Here is a 13,661-nt window from a genome sequence, read left to right on the forward strand (position 1 = left end):
CCCAACTGGGATTTGATTCCAACACAATGCCACATGTTTATTTGGAAGTTTAGGGCAAATCTTTGACCTTCTTATGCCCACTTAAAAAAAAAAGTGGGTTAAAATTTTTCTTTAAGCAATTCTATTCCATTTTGCCTCGCATTTCTTAGATGTGGATAAGTTAATGTTCAAGTCACCCTGCTTTCTGGATTCTCTCACTATCCTCAAGGGCTCTGACTTCTTAGACATGTTAAAATATCAGCTTTAATCCTCTGGGCTGTGAGTTTCCATACATTCTCTATGTATTTCATTTTTAGGATCATACTTGGTTTTGAAGGGGGCTTACAGCATGTCGATGTTAGAGTCGAAAGGGGATGTGAGTGTAAAGGAAATGGGGTGTTTGATGGATCTTCAAGCTGAACCCCTTCATGCCTTTCAGAGTGCTGGTTGGATTTGATGATTTGTGGCAGTTTTGGGGTTGATTTCTATCGAAGAATCTCCCTGAAAGGACAAAGAAATGTATTTAGCAGTTCTAAAACACAAAATAACCACAAAAAACAACAACAGCTTGACCTGCAGATTTCTGAGAATGCTGGGCCACAATTGGAGTCTCTGGTTTTCTGCTTGTCTCCTTGATTTGAGGAGAAAGTAGGAAGGAAAGATCTGTGAACCTGTTGGCTTATGTGATAAAAGATGAGAGAAAAAAAGTCCAAGTGCTTTTGTGAAAGAGAGATGTAGCTCAAGACCAGCTTTACAGCAGAAAGCTACATTAATTGACCCTCCCACTTTGTCAGAATCTTTGAGGTGGCTTATGACGCCTGACACACTAGTGTTTGTTCTTACTGTACCTTGAAAACCTGGGAAGGGTATGACAGATCTTGGATTTCCTTGGAGATGCCATACGAAGGTCTATACTCCCAGGGACAGCCTGGGAGGAGATGGGCTCCCTTGAGCCAGGACTGTTACCTGGTCTTGGAGAGCTGTCCCAGCTGCTGGGTGCAAGAAGAGATTCCACGGAGAGCAAGGTCTGCTGAGAAAGAAGCTTGACGAAAATGGTGTCCACCTGCTAGCAGGAATGGAAGAAAAATCTTGGTTAAACTTCCTTGGTACTGTTGTGGGGGGTGCAGCAGTGCAGTTTTGATGCACTAGAAGTACCTGTTAATGGAGTTGAGACAGACGTCACAGATGCCCCCATAAGCAGTAGAGATCCAGGAGAGACCCTGAGGCATCACATCAGTTTGTTTTCTCAGAGGCCTGGGCTTCAGCCTTCTTAATTCCTAGCCAGTCACCCGGTAATATATTTTCATATACGACAAATCTTGGTTGATGCCTGTTTCTATTAATTAATAAAAACACCAATAATAATAGCCTTCATGTATTGAGCAGTTAATTCATACAACAGCCCTGGGAGGCAGATGACATTGTCTCCTTTTTACGGGTGAGGACCCTGAGACTCAGAGGGATGACTTACCCCAGGTTACACAGCCACCAGGTGAAGGAGCTGGGGTTTGAATCCATGTCTTTGTGACTCCACAGTGTGTGCCTCAGTACTGTTGATTATTACCAGGTCTGCGACAAATGCAGGGCTAGGAAACTGCCTCCTGGAGCCCTCTGTCTTTCATAAACTGAGACCTCTGTGGTCTGTTGATGAGTCTTTACTGGAGGAGAATCTAAATACCAATACTGAGGCCCTGTTTGTTTCTTTAGGGCTTAGGGTTTCTACCCGAGTCCTTTTAACTTTTCACTGCACATCTTGGAACTCTCTTCTGATTTTCTTTCTTCCCTTGTGGAGGTCAGAAATAAACAGAAACTCCTAGAACAGTGCTGATATGTGGTTTCTTCAGATGGTGAAGGATGGAGCCTCCAGTGCTTTCCTAAAATATGCCAAAAGTCTCAGCCATTGGCATTTAATATAGGCTGAACTCCTTGCTATTTTGAAGTTAGTTCTTGAATCTACATACTAATTTTTTTGTGAATATGATTACCCCTGAACCTATCTTGGCAATATGTGCATTAAATAAAAAAGTGATCCTGACAATTGAGTGACGGGCTCAACCATGTGGCCTCTCAGTCCCTTCTAAGGCTGACATTTTATGAATCTGTGAATTAATCCTGTAACCCAATGTAAACACAGGCTTGGCTTACAACCTTTAAGTCATGCCCACAAAAATTGGTTCTAGTGAGAATAAACTCATAATTAAAAATACAAGAGCCAAAATAGATGTAGTCAGTCAATTTGCAAACTAACAGATGGACATCTGGTCCGTGGTGAATAGAGCTGAAATGGTTCTTAAAGATTTCTGGTCCAACCCCATCCAGCTGCACAGAGAGCTGAGTTCCAGAGCCAAAGTGACTTGCTGAGCACCTGAGAGCTGTTGACCAAGCCTGCACTAGAAGCCAGGTCTCTTGATTTAGGAAACAGTATGGTGTGCTTTAAGAAGCGTGGATTCTAGCACTGCAAGATCCATATTCAGTTCTAAATTGTGGTTTAAGTATGTGTAACTGGGGACAAAATCTTAACCCTATAAATCTCAGTTTACTTATTTGTAAAGTGGGCATAGTAACATCTTCATAGGATTTTTGCATGGATACATAAGGCAGTGGATAACTGAAATGAGATTCATGTATGTGGAAGTTTCATTTATCATTATTTCACTTGGTCCTGCTTTTTTTAAAAAAAATAACTATGGTAAAATGTGCCTAACGCAAAATTTACCATTTTAACTATTCTAAGTATACAATTCAGGATACTAAGTACGTTCACAAAGTAGTGCAACCATCACCGCTATCCATTTCCGGAACTCTTTCATCACCTCAAACAGAAACTCTGCACCCACTAAGCAATAACCCTTTACCTCTTCCCCTGGTAACTTCTGATCTGCTTTCTATCTATGAATTTGTCTGGTCTCAGTATTTCATATAAGTGGAATCCTGCAATTGTCTTTTTGTGACCGCCTTATTTCATTTAGCATAATGTTTTCAAGGTTCACCATGTTGTAGAATGTATTTGGCCCTGTGTTTTTTTTTTTTTTAAATCAATTTCATTTTTAGCCTCTTTTTCATGTGTATTTTAGTAAGCTATCCCAGATTCCCTTTGAAACAAGATGAATATGTAAATAATGCACATCTTAGGTATATTAAAAGGTCATGACGTGTGAATCTGAACCAAGTATGACTATATATGGAATGATTTTTTTTTTTTAAATCTAAAATACAGGACTCCCATACACCACCCTATTATTAAACCTTGCATTGGTGTGGTACGTTTGTTACAATTGGTGAAAGCACATATTTATAAGTGTACTATTGGCTACAGTCCATAGTTTAACCTAGGGTTTATTGTTTGTGTTGTGCAGGGCCATAGTTTTTTGTTTTTTTTTTTTAATTCTAGTAACATATACAACCTAAAATTTCCCCTTTTAACCACATATATGGAATGATTATTGCCAGGTTTGGAGAAGAATTTGATCTATTTAGGAAATAGAAAACTTAAAACATCGATAAAGATTATGATAGTGCAATATTATTGCATAAAATTTATAAGTTATAAAGAAATATTAAACTAAGGAATTAAAGACTATCCAGGGTTAGGAACTGGATGACTTCCTTTTTTAACCACAATCATCACTATGGCAGAGGTAGAGATGATTTTAAAGGCAATGGGACTCTGTCCTGGGGATATCTCTCTGCTGATCTTGCTATTTGGGGAAGGTTCTCTGGCCCTGCTCTTAGAGCAATGCCTTCCTGACCGGGTGGAGGAGGCAGGCTTCCCAGGGGAGGGTGGGGTGGGAGCTGCATGTTTTTCCATCTCGTTTTGTGAAGGTGCCCTTCAGCATCACTTAGAGAGCACCTGCTGCTTTCCCCTGACTGACACTCCTCCTTCTGATGCCAGTTCACCCCGAAGGGCCCAAATCTGCAGCAATGCCTCCTCCCAACCACTTTCTTGACTCTCCATAGCTAAGAGCCATCTTCCATCCTTGCTCTTCAACTGACTGCATCAGTGTTTTATAAGTTATCCCCCTTCTCTCATAGGATTGACTTCTGTGAGCATCCGTGTATGTTGGGGGAGTGGTGCAAATGCTTTTCAACAAAGAGCTCCTTTCTGATTCCTAGGAAAAATAGTCTCTACTGGAAATTATTTTTCAGCTAGACTTAGAGATTGGTAGGGAGCATATTATTTGCCAAAAGAAGCCGTTAACTTTTATTGTAGAGTTGAGACTTCCTGCAAGTCTCCCTATAAAATCAAGCAAGCCACAAATAATTACTGAGCACCTACTAAGTGCAAACCCTGTAAAGACGAGAACAGCCTGCCAGCTCAGCATCCTGGAAACCCAAGGCTCTTTGGTGTTGATGCCTGCACACCGAGAGATGTTTTAATCACTTTTGGTCTGCTTTAGTCTGCAGAGATTTGTGGCCTAATCAGAGATTCCTGTCCTGTTGTGAAACAGAAATAACATTTGTGACACTGGAACAAACTCACAATGAATGGCTGGTTCCGCTTACCAGCGGCGCAATTTCACTTCTGCATTTAATTGCCTGCAAAAGCTGTTTATGGGCTTGTGCACTCCTCCACGGCAACATTATCTCTTAAATAAACATGCTGTACCAGGTTGACAAGGGAGAGGTGCATATCAAATATGCAGAAGTAAATATGTGAAGATGCCGAGCAGTACCTGGGATCTTTTTTCTGGCCCTAGGGCGGGTGCCCTCTCAATTGCTTTGTGGAAGCTTGTGCCACCAGGTGTGTGGACTTACATTCCAACCACAAGTAGGGTGTGGGCAATGGGGAGTGTATTCCTTCCGGCGGTCCTTTTGGTCTCAGCCTGAAGTGTCTCATGGAATGGCTGCTCATTTACAATTATGCACCTAGCCAGAATGCATTCATTGTATTTATTAAATAAACATACATGGAGGGCCTGCTATGTGCTAACAGACAAAAATTGTAAAATGCAGGTCTTGGAGAAGGCTGCTTTTATCACATAGAAAATGAGAAGGAATGGGGATCATCCAAGTAGCTGTGAGTCTGAATCTGAGGCCAGGCAGGAGTGAAACCAGATTCTGACATGTGGGATTTGGAGCAGAGAGAAACTGCATGTGGGATGGGCCTGCAACCGCTCAGCCTGCCCCAGGGCCAGAGGGCCAGGCAAGGCAGGTTGGAAAGTCCCTATCTTTTGACCACTCACTCATGTTTTCAGTCCTCTGTGACCAGCCTGCCTGGGCTTTGTTTCTACACTGCCTCCACTTCTCCTTGTGTGACTCGCGTCAGAACAACCTGTTTGCTAAAAAAGTACTGAGAAGTAACTTTTCAAGCGCATGCTGGAGGGGAGCAGCTGCAGCCCCTCGGCAGCTCTGCCCTGGGAGCCCAGCTCCATGGGGGAGCCCAGTGGTGGTGGGGGCTGGGGCGACATGAGGCCAGGGCGTACACCTACCTCCCATTCCCAGGGAGACGTTGTCATTAGTGGTCATAATTTTAAAATATTCTTACATTAAAAAAAAAGATATGTTAGGGAGAAGGCAGTAGAATGCAAAATCCACTTTGATTTTTAAGACAAAGTTGGAGACTTCAGCTACATTTTTGTGCTTGCTTCAGACAACTGACCTGCACTGTCAGGGCTCTTAGGAAGACAGGTAGTTTGAACTCCTGGCTAAGTCTGGGCTGAGGAAGTTGAAGCCACTTGCCCAAGGAATACAGCTGGTTGGTGGAGAGCCAGGGCAGGAATCTGGGCCTTCTCAGCTAGGTCGCGTGCTCTTTCCTGATCATTGAGCTACCCACCCAATCCCATCTCTCATATCACCAACAGGTGACACTGCTCTGGCTTCCTTCTTACACTCAGTCTGGTTATTGGCCACTCTTTGTTGGTAGAGTGCTTTACCTTGTGTGTGGGGGTGGGGGTGGGGGGAGTGACTGATGGAATTTGAAAGCTGACATAAGATGAATTTATAGAGATGTACTCAATTAAAGAAAAATTAAAGAATTTCTTCAGGAAAGGGAAATTAAAAATGATGTGCTATTTGTTTTGGACTATATTTTGCTTTCTTAATTGACCATCTTTTGTTTTTTTAAAGGTGAATTATAGAGACAAAAATTTTTTTAAAATTTTTTATTAGAAAAGTAGGTTTACAGAAACATCATGGATAAAATACAGAGTGCCCTTATATCACCCTATTATTAATACCTTGCTTTAGTGTGGTATGTTTGTTATAATTAAGAGACATAAATATCTGCTGATGATTGAAAGGGTTATTTTTAAACAAGTTCTGTTGCTGTGATGTGTATTTATTTAGTATCTGGTCACTTAAGTGAACTCTAATTCTAATAATTTTATAGTTTCTTATTTTGGCATTTATAGGTAGATGGTCATTTCAGAGAAAAATGATGCTTTTCTTCCTTTTAAATGCCTGCAGTTTTAATTTGTGTTTCTAGTGCATTATTCAGTGTAGATAGCAATGGTGGCCATAATTGTCAGTTCACTGTTGTATATGCAGGATGTTACCAGTGCTGGTTTCCAGAGAAATGAAGAAAATAAAGACAAATAAGTTTTTCTTAAATATAAATTACTCAATTCAGAAAACTGTTTTTATTGAGACTATACACTTCCAACCTTTTTTAAAAACCTAAAATGATGACCCTGTTAGATGACAGGATTTCTTTGTAAATGCCCTTCCTTGGCAGTATAAAAAGTTGACAACCCTATGTCCGTTCCCTCCCCACTACTTTTTGTTTTGTTTTGTTTTGTTTACATTTTACTGGTCTGTGAAATCCAGAGTCTAGAAACCACTGTGTCAGTCATTGGTCACCATATCAGTGAAATGATTTAGGGTCTTCAATTTGCTGCTTTGAGCAACTGCTCAACTTAACCCTTGACCTAACTCTTTTCAAGCCAAGTGCTTTGGCCTTTTTCTTCCTTTCTTTGGCAGCTCTGTGAACCCCCTCACGTCAGTCCAGTGTTCTCTGGGACCCCTTCACATGCACCCCAAATAGGTCCTGCCACTGGTACACATTGAGGATGCAGTGATTGGGTCTGCTAGCTTGAGGAATCTTCTTCTTGAAGAGACTCAAAAATTGTGATAAATTATGATGGGCCGTAGAAAGTTTAAAGCCAGTGAAATGAAGGTATCAGGCTCCCTTAACTTTGGGAGGATCACACTGTCTCTTATGAACTTTCCCTTAAGTGACCTGTCAAGTCTTAGTCTCTTCTACAGTTTTCTCTTGTGAAACATAATTCCTCATTGGATTCTTCTGTTGTGAGGAGAATTAATAAGCCCAATTATTAAGAGAGAAGAACTTCTGCTTGCCAGCCAGCACTGTCAGGAGCAGCAGTGGTTCTCTGGCCATTCTGTAAGCCCTGCAGAGGCTCGGCTCCCTGGGTGAATGCAGTCTTGGCTTTCCCTTTCTACACTATCGCTTTGTTTACATACACTTTCACAAAGAAATTGCTATGTTGTCTCGTTTTAAATTATGACAAATGATGATCATGACACCTGATTTTTATTGCACCTTTCCCAAAAGGAATTGCTGTTTTGTTTCATAGATTATAAAAGTGTAATGACTTGCCTGCTTTTTTTTTTTTTAAACATCTTTTATGTATATATGGAAGGGCATTTGAATTGTATTTTTCTGAAGTTTCCTTAGTTAGTAATCTGCCAACTAATTATATAGGCACTGGTAATATTAAAAACTAACAATAACTAACATTTTATCAATGGTTATCATGTGCCAAGTAACATGCTACATTCTTTATATATTCTTTCATTTGAGATTACCCAAAACCCCATGAGCAAGGTGCCATCATCATTCTCATTTTAGAGATGAGGAAAAAACTTGCCCCCTTTTGATCTTGAAGTGGGGCCATTGTTTGTAAGACCTGGTGACTGGGATAACAAAATTCCCTCTAGGTGCTTGTCTGGAGCCAAAGCTAAAGGAGATGGTGGGATTTTTGAAGCTAAACCCAAGTAGATGGTGAGAGGTGCGGCTGAGAAATATCCCTTGACTATAGCAATGTACAGTGTATTCTGTATTTTTGCAGAATATTTTGGATAAGAATGTGTATGCTACAGAAGAAGGTGGACGGGCCTCTGGAACTGTGGAGCCCTGGGGAACAGGCAGCTCTGTTCCTGAGAGATTATCTTGGTCCAGGACATCCCTAGGGCTCGTTTTGTCAGCCTGACTGCAATGGCCCTGTCGTACCCTAGGAAATCCAGATAGATGTAGCCTCTGATGTTCAGGAACCTCTGTAAGACTCGTGTTAAGTCCTGGGCTATCCATTCTCATGTGAATTCAGTTTGATCTGGATTGAGTTGGAAAACCTTGGAAAGGGCTTAGGTGCTCTAGGGATTGCACAATTCAATTAGTGGCAGAGAGAAGTGTATTCTCATTCTGTTGCTTTTATAGGTTGCTATGTTACCCATTCTCTGACATAGTAGCATCAGGTTAGTAAATAATACAGTCATCTGGGAATTTTGTAATCTGCTTGAAAATTAGATAATTAGATCACAGTTTTTGAAAGCTTTCGATTTGTTTAGTTGGGCTGGTGGAGAAAATCTTATTTGTTATTTTTTTGCCCATTAGCTTACTTTCTCTCCTGTTAAGTGGATGTGAATATGATATCAGATTAGTTGCTTTTCAGAATATTTAAGTGCATGGATGAGAGATTTTCAGATTTCTTAGGAGTCCATATTTCTGTGACCTAGTAAGTGCCCCTTGTAAATTCAAGGGAATGCATAATAGAGACTGATTTGCTTTAATTTTTTTTACTATTTAAGAGTATGACAGTGGAAAAATCGTAATAAGAGAGTTATGAAAAATCCCCGTCATATTTCAGAGTGTGCATGAGAACCTGGTGCATGCATTCATGGGTCATTGATTGAACCAGTATCCATTAAATTTCTGCTCTGTGCCAGGCGCTGTGTAAGGTAGTCCCTGCCCTCAGCGAGCTCACAGTGGAGGGAAAGAAAAATCAAACAACACATGTAACTCTCTAATTGTTCTGTGATTAGCAGCTGAAGGTCTCCTGGGGAGAGCTTGGATGCCCTCTGGAACGATGGGCCCTGTGCAGTGGTGTGCCAGGGGGCGGGACAGGGAGGATTACATCACCGCTCTCACGTAGAGTTGCCGGTTCATGGTGATACTTAAAAGCTGATTGACTTTAGTGGGTTTTATTATTGTGTTTAAATTCTCCGCAGACGGTACACCCCCCCATTAGGGAAAGTTGGAGGTGCCAGAAGGGCAGTTGTCAAACAGCCACAGCATGGTGGGCACTTTATGCCTAATAGTCCGTGTAATTCTTCAACAGCCCTGCCAGGGGTCATTTATCCCTTTTTGCAGGTGAGGAAATTGAGGCTTGGAGGTTAACTTGCCAGCATCACAACAGCTGGTAAGTGGCGGAGCTGGAGTTTACACTGGGGCTCTTCTGACCACAGAGGGCACTTTCATTCCTGTGATGTCACTGCCTTCCCTGTAGGACAGCATGCATCTGGTGATCTTTGGGTCAACCTTTGAAACTCGAGGGAACCACTCAATGTGGTGCTGACACTTAAGCATGGTGGTGTGCCTTCCCAGATGTGCACGCTTACACACACACACGCACTTCCATATATTGGGGAAACATGGGTGTTACAGTTTGCTAAAGCTGCAGTTTTGCAAAATATCAGAAATGGATTGGCTTTTATAAAGGGAATTTGTTAGGTTACAAATAACCTAAGTTCTAAGGCCATAAAGGTGTCCAAACTAAGGCATCAACAAGCGGATACGTTCACTGACGGAAGGCTGATGGCGTTCAGGACACCTCTGTCATCTGGAAGGCATGTGGCTGGTGCCTGCTGATCCTTAGCTCTCAGGTTATATTTCAGAATGGCTTTCTCCAAAATGTCTCTGGCCTTCTGTCTCTCTAAGCTTTTCTCAGCTCTCTGCTTAGTTCTTCTGGGGCATTTCTCTCTGTTTCTGGAGTCCTCTCTTAGCTTCTCCAGGGCAAACTCTGGACTTCCTCTCTTAGCTTAGCATCTTCAAACGTCTACATCTCCAAGCGAATCCAAGTGTCAACATCTGTGTTGGCTCTTGAGCTCTCTTAAGTAGTCCAGTGAACCAATCAAGACATATCCTAAATGAGCAGGGTTCATACCTCCATGGAAATAATTTAATCAAAGTTCTCACCCACAGTTGGGTGAGTCACATCTCCATGGAAACATTCAATCAAAAGGTTCCACCCTAATCAAAAAGCTAATAAGTCTGTCCCCACAAGATTGCATTAAGGAATATGGCTTTTGGGGGACACAATAGATTCAAACCAGCACAATGAGTATGGTCATTCTTGGGTCATTTTCGTAACTTACAGGTGGACTCTGTCCTGGCTTGGAATGCCACAAACCCACAAGTTGGGTGTGTCTGCCAGTGGTCACCGGCCTGCATTTGAATGCTTATTATGAGCTGGGGTGAAGTATGTGAGTGCATGCATGTGCTTACACTTAGGAGGTGGCCCCAGACAATCTCACCTTGCCCTGTAGGCAGTACATCATGTTCAGTACTCATAAGATACCCTTCACACTGCTGATTGATGCTAAGAGTATCCTAATGTTTCTGACAGCTCATGTGTGACATGAATATAATCCATATTCCTTAGAGCAGCTAATCTGAGTGGCTTATTTCCCGATACTGCTGATAGGGCTATATCTCTTGGTGTCACCGCCATTGAGAATCTGATGGTAACATATTGTTTATGGGTCACTAGTTTTGTCTAAAACAGTAGATTGGAACAGAGTAGCAAAGGTTAATTAAGTTTGTCCATCAAGGTGGGAACAGATATGGATGCCTCTGCTATTTTCTGTCCTAAAATCAAAGTTCCTGAAATATGTGGTTTTGGTCATCTTTTTTTCTCACTTTCAGGCTATTAAAAAAAAAAAAAGTTTCTTATTCGTTCTAGAAGCAGTGGAACGTGAAAGTTGCTAAAAGCCAAAAGCAGTGGGTAGTTCTTTATAATAAGCAAATATCTTAATTTAAAATTAGGAAGGTGTCTTGGTTCAGGAGAGAGAAAGATTAGTAGTTGCTGAGGCAGACCTACTTTGAATCTTGCCCTTTCTACCTGATCACTTTGTGAGAAAAAGCAAGTTTTCTAATTGCTCTGAGCAGTTTCTTGCTGTGTTAATGATTGTTACATTATGATGACTCAGGATAACATGTAGTATGCTCTAAATAAATGTTCATTTTCTTCTTCTGAAATTCCGTTAGTCCTTCAGTCAACACCAACACTTTTCTCAGGAAGATTATGTTAAGAATGTCACCACTACTCAGCATTTTAACCCCTTTGCCTCCCAGAAGAGGTGTTAATTATGATGCTTTCATAGACTTGACATGGTAGAGAGAGTAGGGAGTTGGCAGTGTTTTGGTAGTTATTAACCAAATTTTTAAAATACAAAATGCCTTTCAGTTTTTAATGCATTTTTTTCTCCTTCTGTTTTGTCGAGGCTGTTCCTTGTTGGCATTTGTTGAAATGATGTTTGTATTTCTGCCGGTATATGTGTGAATTCAGTTGGGAAATCAGGGTTTATTTTTCAGATTTGTGACTCAGAGTGATATAAGTTTCTGATCCAGGAACCAGAAAATCCTGCACAGGCTTGTGATTTGGGAAGATGAGGGAGGCACCGAGAGTCTCTCCGAACTGAACACCTTCTCCCTCTGAGTATCCCCCAAAATGTACCAAGACCCTTCCAAGCTCCAGGAAAAGGAAACTTAAAAAAAAAAAAAAAAATGGCTTTTTCTTACTATATATCTATCTTTAAAGGTACTTTCTTCTCTTTACCTTATTTATACATCAATGTCTTTCAAACATTTTACGTCAAGATCCACAGTAAGAAATACTTTGTATAGTGATCCTGTTATATTTATACATATACATATCCAAAATGAAAGTTTCATAAAATAGCCCTTAACCATACTATGTGCAATGAATTCTCACATTTTCTATTCCATTTTATTCTATTCCATTCCATTACTATACCATTTTAAAAATATATATATTTATTGCACCCCACTGAATTAGTTTAGGACCTACCAAGGGGTCTCAGTCTTTCATTTCAGAAAACACTGCCTAGAAGCATAAGCTTTGTTCTATCAATACCATGGATCCAGATGCAAAAACAACCAATTGAACAGTACAAGTCCAAAAAGTTTAATGTGTTTTTAAAAAGTAATAATAATAATTGGTCATCTTAATTGCTTTTTTAATTAAGAGGAGCAAAGTGGACCACTAATAGAGAACACGTATAATCTTGATATCATATGGACTTTCCTGTCCCTTAAAATGTATCCAGGATTGATGGGAATCTCCACTCCATTTCCTCTCCAGGATTTCTGGAAACGGGCTGAGGGTTTGCTTTATGTTTCCATGGTAAATTTGGGTTCCACATTTCCAAACAACTTGCTTATTTTGCCATTGTTCATCTTGTGGCTGTTTTTTCTCTTTTAAAAATCTGTTCTGATATCAAGCCAAACCTGAAATTTAGCTCCTTCATTTCTTTTTGAAAAGTCCCCCTCATGCAAGTCCGTTTGTGTGTTTGCACGTGTCACAGACTTTCTAAAGCTTTGGGAAACATGGGGTTTACAACTTAAACCATGTTAGAAATAGCATTTAAAAAATTATATGGCCTCTCTGCCATATCACACTAGCATCCTCTTTCTCCTCTCTTCTCCCTGCTTTTATTCCTCCCACCTCCTCCAGGAGAGGAGCCACTTCCCTTCCACAGCTGCTGTGCTCTTCAGCATCTAAGTGCTGATCCTCAGACTCTGCAGCTTCCCACTCTGCCCATTGAAGGATTCCACCCGGGGTTTGGGGTGGGGGGCTATAAGGGCCTGAATACCCATCTCCCATTCTAGGTCTCCCTCTAGGGAGGGGAGCTGGGGCCATTCCATAATAGGACCGCCTAAGAGAGAACAAGGCGAGTGGAACGTAAGAAATTAGTTAGGAGAGCAAAAACGAAACTCCAGAGGACCAGAGGTAAAGGAGAAGGAAGGAAGGAGGCTGGATCTTAGCTTCAGGTTATCTATGTGACAAGATTTGACATTTGGCCCGTTGACACTTCAGTAATTCCTCATTCATAATCATACCTCTTTGAGATGTACACATAATGGCAACCATTCTTAGCCTATCTGTATTAAATGTACAATATGAAGTTTGGAGTCCCAGAGGACTAGTGAGGTGTGTATTTTAGGAGGTGAATGGGGCACCTGTCTAGCACAGGTAAGGTCTGTGGACTCACACAGCTCACAGGGTGTGATTAAGTGAGTGCAGGAACAGGCATCCCATTTCGAAAGAAGCTTCTATTAAAACTAAAGAAATCCTTCAGGAGGGCAAAAGTCTGCCCCAACCTTCACTCGTAGCATGGCTAGGAGACCTAGAATTCCAGTGTGTGGAGTCTTGCCTTCTTTTATCAAAGGTTTTTCTGTTTGTTAAAACCAGAGGTGCATCCCAAATGTGGCTTTTGTGATTTAAAAGATGGTAGACCACACATAGATGCCAAGGGAATCTTCCCATGAGATATCAAAGTTTACAGTTAGTGCTGTGGAAGTAACTCTTCTCATGAAGGCTGTGGCCTTTCTTACATCAACTCTGTAATTTTATGCAGCAGAGCCACACTTAATAAACAACTAGGCAACAATTTGGTGTTCAGGAATCTCTTTTAGCTGTTACCTG

The 13,661-nt window shown here is 41.1% G+C and overlaps 1 protein-coding gene across 1 annotated transcript in view; it reads left to right on the forward strand.

The window, feature by feature from the left end:
- DMRT1 (doublesex and mab-3 related transcription factor 1) overlaps positions 1-13,661 on the forward strand; it is a 116,077-nt gene that overhangs the window by 47,594 nt on the left and 54,822 nt on the right. The gene's annotated exons all lie outside the window — the stretch shown is intronic.

The sequence above is a fragment of the Choloepus didactylus genome, chromosome 10 (genome assembly GCF_015220235.1).
Source record: "Choloepus didactylus isolate mChoDid1 chromosome 10, mChoDid1.pri, whole genome shotgun sequence".
Lineage (NCBI taxonomy): Eukaryota > Metazoa > Chordata > Mammalia > Pilosa > Megalonychidae > Choloepus > Choloepus didactylus.